The 6,115-nt window shown below is 32.5% G+C and overlaps 1 pseudogene; it reads right to left on the bottom strand.

Moving 5' to 3' along the window:
- Positions 1 to 731: 731 nt before the first annotated feature.
- On the bottom strand, positions 732 to 3,955 carry LOC132307178 (GDP-mannose transporter GONST2-like; annotated as a pseudogene).
- Between the last annotated feature and the right edge of the window lie 2,160 nt (positions 3,956 to 6,115).

Raw genomic sequence — 6,115 nt, 5'->3', positions numbered from 1 at the left:
TGTTAACATGGCTATCCATTTTTTTTTTGGATTGTTATGCTCCCATGGCATGGTGTGCATTTAATTTATTTATTAAAAAATTAAATGAATTCTTTTAAAATTTATTTTTTTAATTGTTATTGTGCTTTTCCCTACTATTATATTCGTAAAGACTAATCAAATAAAATATAATTTTCAAATGATTGATAACTAAAAAACATTATCCACAAATAGTGAATAAAATGTACATTGCATACCTTCCCACAAATAGAAAAAAAATAATACAATGGCTATATTTTCAATGGCTATACTTGTTGATATTATATATATTTTAAAGGAAATAAAAAAATACATTATACATATTTTCTTACAAATAAATAAATAAAATAAAGAGATATGATATAGATTATGAGGAATTTTTTTTTTTTTTTTTTGAGTGAATTGAATATGGTATTTATTGAGATTTCAAATAATAATAATAATTGAAAAGCCAAAGAGTACGGCTCTTTTATAAAAAACTAATAATAGTAGTAATAATAATTAAATTACTATGCAAAGAAAATGGCTCTTTTTACATAATTAAATTGCGGCTCTTTTTATTTTTATTTTTTAAATATAAATTGCGGCTCCACTTCTTATTGAGGCCGCTAGATGATGCTCTTAGTATTTTTTTAATCCTACTTGCTTTGGAGAGAAAAAATAATAATAATAATAATAATAATAATAATAAAATCCTCCTTCCTAATATAATATTAAAATTACAAAAAATAATAATAATAATAATAATAATAATAATAATAATAATAATAAATAAATAAATAAATAAATAAAAAGAAAACAAACAAACAAGCTAGAACAATTGGATTGCATAAAAAATTTCAACTTCTTTAAAATGACAAAGTTACAACTTACTTTTCCATATTGCAGAAAAGAACACATGAAAAGAGACTGATTTTAGAGAATGACATTCTCAGATTTCATATTGTTTATAACTACTAAGACTAACCATGGGATTGTCGTCCACCTCTTCTTATAAACTTCCTTTGCAACGACAATATACTTGAAGTGCAGTTGCCTCTGCCACTTCCGAATCCTGTGAGCCCTAGATGCTCCATATCCGTTTTGTTTCAGAAAAATAATAAGAGCAATAATTGAAAATATACTCATTCAAATGCGATTTGATTTTGCTGGCAGCATGCAGAAGCCAAACTGTATCATTCACGCATTCTTTTCCCTTACTGTATATATGAGCAGGAATTGTAGAATCAGGACATTTTGGCCTTGGCAAAGAATATTCCAGCAAATAGACCTGCAAGAATTGTGCATGCATTGACATCTTCAAGATTAGATTATAATCGTATATCACAACGACTTATGGTCCATAAAGAAGGTCAGTTTTCGATTACCAAATAGTATGCTGAATAAATTTGGAACACTGAGCGGAACCTTGAACAGCACTAAACCAGCAATAGATATAGGAATCTTGTTTAAGGAGCCCACCAGACTGATCCAAGAGCAGGTCATGTCAACAAAGAGTACAAGCAATGTTTAGCATCAGCAATTCCTTGCAACAACTAAATTTAAAAATATGGGGATACATAAAATAAAGGCATAACCTGAGTGAATCTACACACAATAAGTAGTCTCATTAATTTCCTAGAATATATATTTATTTTGCAGTATGGTTCAATAATGTACTAATTAATAATCTATTCCCATAATTAGCCTACATGAGAAAAACCCACTAAAACTCCAAAATAAGAAGAGTGAATCCTGATGCAGTTAGCACTGTCAATACAATCCAACAACCAAATAACTCAATTTCCTCCCATGAACTATTTGTGACAAATTATGGATTAGTTTGATTCAAAACTGGGGAGATGATTTGTGTAAGCCGAAAAACGATTCATAAGTAGTTAATGGAGTTGAAGTACCAAAGAGTTTATATCATTATGCCTAATTTTTCCATGAAAGTTCCTCGGGGTAACGTGATTTTCAACCACCAAGAGCATCCCCACACCCCCGGATCATATGTATTTGAAAAGAATGTAGACTGAATGGTTGAATCATCTGGCCAAGTTTGTCCTACAAATCTCACACTCTAAATCACTGCTATGCTTTTGCCAACAGTATATACTGATCAAATATAATCTGTCTCATTAAACCTACTGAAAATATCTCATATTGCTATTGAACAACTCATCTAAGACCCATGTACGTGCAACTTCATACGTAATAAAACAGTGGTTGCTTAATTTAAAAGGATAGATCATAAATTTATACAAACTGTCACCTGTAAGTGGTGGGGCCAGTTTGGCTCAAGAACCACATAGAGGAGAAACTAATGGCAAGCCCAAGCAGTCCACTGGATGTCGCGACAAACCAAAACATTGGCAACCTAATTACATCCCTGCAGGTTGAAACCAAAAACACATAAGAATGCAAAGCTGCTTGCTTTGAGGGCAAAGATTAAAGCTACACAAATTTGAAAACTTAAAAAAAATATTTGCTTACACATTCATAACATATTCCCATTCATCGAACATAAGAATCAAGAAGATAGCGAAAGGCAGAGATAATAGATTATTCAGCAACACCATTGAAACTTCATTAAGAGATCCAGATCTTGTTAACAGTTTTGCTTTGTCCATGACCCGCCGCAGGGTGAGCTGTCACAAAGTACAAACGTTGCATGGTAATAGAGAATTAAAGGATATTGGCAGACCTGCACCAAGAATTATGGTTGCCATAGCCCTAGCTAAATTTACAGATCTCCAATAACTAACTCTTTTAAGGAAACAAACAGGTTGAGAGAAGTGTGAATATACGGATGAATCGAATGACGCTTGCAGAGAATACGTACTGAATAACTTGCTGTTAGAATGCAATTCATAATTTGCCATGCATAACCCGATGCATCAAATGAGAGATCTGTGACTCCACCACTTATAGCAGAGATGATCTGCCACACAAAGGCACAGAGAATTCCAAAATAAAAGATAATATATATGAAGAGGTGTTGCAAAATATCATGTGGATGTAAGATTAAAAAAATAATGATGATGGTCTAATACAAGAAACATAATTTACACTTTAACAAACTGCATCTATGGTCCATTTCAATTCTATTAACTTTTGGTCTGATTTTAAGTAAATTGTCAACTTTCTACTTCTATTCTGTAAAATACACAAAGAATAATGGAGTTCCAACAATTATTGGAGATTTTAAAGAGGGTGAAATAGTTAATATCTCTGACTTATGAAATAAACTAATAAACTGAAAATGTCATTTGTTTCAAGCCTCCCGACATGGGTAAAGAACTAATCAGATAACCTGTAAAATTTCCTACTCGGAAAATAAGTTCCTGAAATAAAAATTCACACTAAGAAGTCACTTGCTGCAAGGATATGGCCATCTTGATGCTAAACATATATAAGAACCACTCCAACATAACACTAGGTTGAAACTTGAAACTACATGGCCTGTTCATATCTTAGGCATATATTTATTTCCTTGAGCATGATCATCATAACAGCAATAAAATTTGAAATTATGAATTTAAGAAACATAGCTAAAAGGTCAACTAAAAGGGGAATGATGTACCATCAAGAACATGGCAGTCCACACTTTCTGATTCTGACGCTTCCGGAAAATATATAATTCACCAATTGCTGTTAAAATATTTGTCATATTCTTCAAAATCGTCACCATCGCAATGTTTATGTATTTTATACTGAAAAAATTCACAAAAAAGTATTAAGTCCACATGAATATATAACTAGGTATTCATAAGAAGATTTTTAGCTTTTATCAAAAGAACCATATAGAGCTGTTCTGTTTCATCAGTACACTCTTCATGGTTAGGATTCATCTCTGTTCAATCTAGATCAAGATTTAGTTGGTGTTTATAGAAGAGTATTCAATATAGAACATACCTATACATGCCTGATACAAGCATGCCGACAAAGATTACATTTACAGGGATCCAGACCCTAATTAGTTTCCAACTTAGCTTCTCCAGTGAAACTACTCCACAGAAGCCCAACACCACAACTATGATAGTACTGATTAAATTCTGCAAGAAATAAGGTAATGGATAATTTTCTTACGGTTGGCTCAATATATTATTACAATAGCTAAGGTTAAAAATGGAAACATATCATCCAAAAAATGAGGAACAGTGTCCACAATATGCATAAAAATATTCAATTAGTGCAATGAACAGGCCGCAATAATTTTCAATTAGATATTGGTTACAGAAAATATCAGAATTGAAAAAAATAGTAATGAAAATTTTGATTCTATGACTTGTAAATAAAAAGACAATTAATGTGGGTTGACATAGTTAGCAAAGACAAGGAAGTGTGTGGCTTGAATGAAATTACGGACAAGACAGATAGGAATGGTGAAACTGAATTTATGTACTAGGGCACAAATAGTTAAGAAAAGGCTTATTGGAGTTGAGTTGAATGGAAAGAAAATGTGTCTCGGATAAGTGAAGATACCTGGTAGAACATTAATGAGATTCCTGCATTGAAAGAATAACCTGATAAAACAACTTTGTTCAGTAATATCATGCTGCAAGAGGCAATGCAGTAAGCTGTTCCAGACAAGAGAGGTCCAGATTTTCTTCCCAATCCATGTTCACTCTTTTCAACCTCATCAACTGAGAGATTGACACTATCATCAAGTGAAGCTCGAGTACCTCTCGAAAACCTGTTTGAAGGATTTTATTGAACAATTAGTGGAATAAATAAGTTCATCATGCATTGTGAAAACTCCAAAGGAAGTGCTCTCTGAATTGTTCAATCACTTGATTCACAGTTAACTCTCCAAACAAAATCTCAAAAAGTGTACAGAACACTTAAATCTGTCATTCACTAGAGAACAACGAATGATTGTTACTCCATATAAATGGAAGAATAATAGGGTCCATGACGCAGCCTATGAACAAAAGAAATGATCCTTTCATTAAAAAGTTGTTCAAAGGAAAAAAAAAAAAAAAATGAATGTCCACATTTCATAGCCCACAGACTATTTTTTGTTTATAAGTAATAATCCATACACTATTTCTTGATCTCAAATGGACGAACTTAAACTAGGGAATAGCAAAATCCAATCCCAGATATAAAAAAACTAGAAACTGAATGTTTCTAAACTCTAAGGGATGGAGTCAACAAACCTTAAAAAGATAACTGATTGGAATATATATATATATATATATGTATACTAGACAACTCCATAATACTGGAAGGAAAACTGAAATGGACAAGAAGATGAAAGTATTTTACCAGTTAATTGCTGATCTGCGATCTGCATTCGTTGACATATTACTAACTGACCTATTGTCTTCCCTTCGGAAACCACTAAAAATCTTGCGTACCATATTAGCCCCTTCAAATTTCACATTCCCATTCAAAGAGCTGAATTCTGGTCCCTTATAATCACTCGAAATAATTGCTTCTAACTTGAAATCAGAAGACATGGCATTGACCTGCCATTAATAGAAAACCAAGGAACCCAATTTAATTTCAGTGGATAAATGTCAAATCTGTACTTAAGCATCAAAATTCGTTCATTTGTTCAAGAAACATTCACTAGTGATCTGTAACCTATAGTAAAATCCTGTAATATCAGCACAGAAAATATGAAATGGGGACTTTAAAGAAGGCTATGCCACTATGGTTAAAGTATTGCAGCTGCAAGTGTTCAAGTTCTTCTTTCCTCCACTCCCCACAAATTTTCAGCACATGAACTGAATCTTTAATTGACTTAAAAATTGCAAAACTACGTGCGTCATAGCAGATGATAAATATGCAATAAATTTTCTCATTAAAACTCCCGTAGTACTTTGATTATAATTAAAAGTTTATAACCATACAATGATACAAATATAGTAAGAGTGTTAAACAGGACAATCCTAGAGCATTTTTTTTTTATGAGTTTGATCTTGGGCAAGCAAGAATGCATTTGCAACGGACCGGTGCCCCTACACTGATTGGGTAAAGCCAGGGCCGGCCCTTACCCAAGGCCACCAAGACGGTTGCCTAGGGTCATAGAATTTAAGGGTCCTCAAAATTTATAGGCCCATGAATGATGGGTCACCCAAAAAAAATAAAAAATATTACAACCAAA

Source organism: Cornus florida, unplaced genomic scaffold, assembly GCF_030987335.1.
Source record: "Cornus florida cultivar Cherokee Brave unplaced genomic scaffold, ASM3098733v1 CherokeeBrave_3.0.0_Hap2_Chr05, whole genome shotgun sequence".
In the NCBI taxonomy this organism is placed as follows: Eukaryota; Viridiplantae; Streptophyta; class Magnoliopsida; order Cornales; family Cornaceae; genus Cornus; species Cornus florida.
Note: the sequence above shows the minus strand (reverse complement) of the source record. Positions and strands in the feature narration are given on the sequence as shown.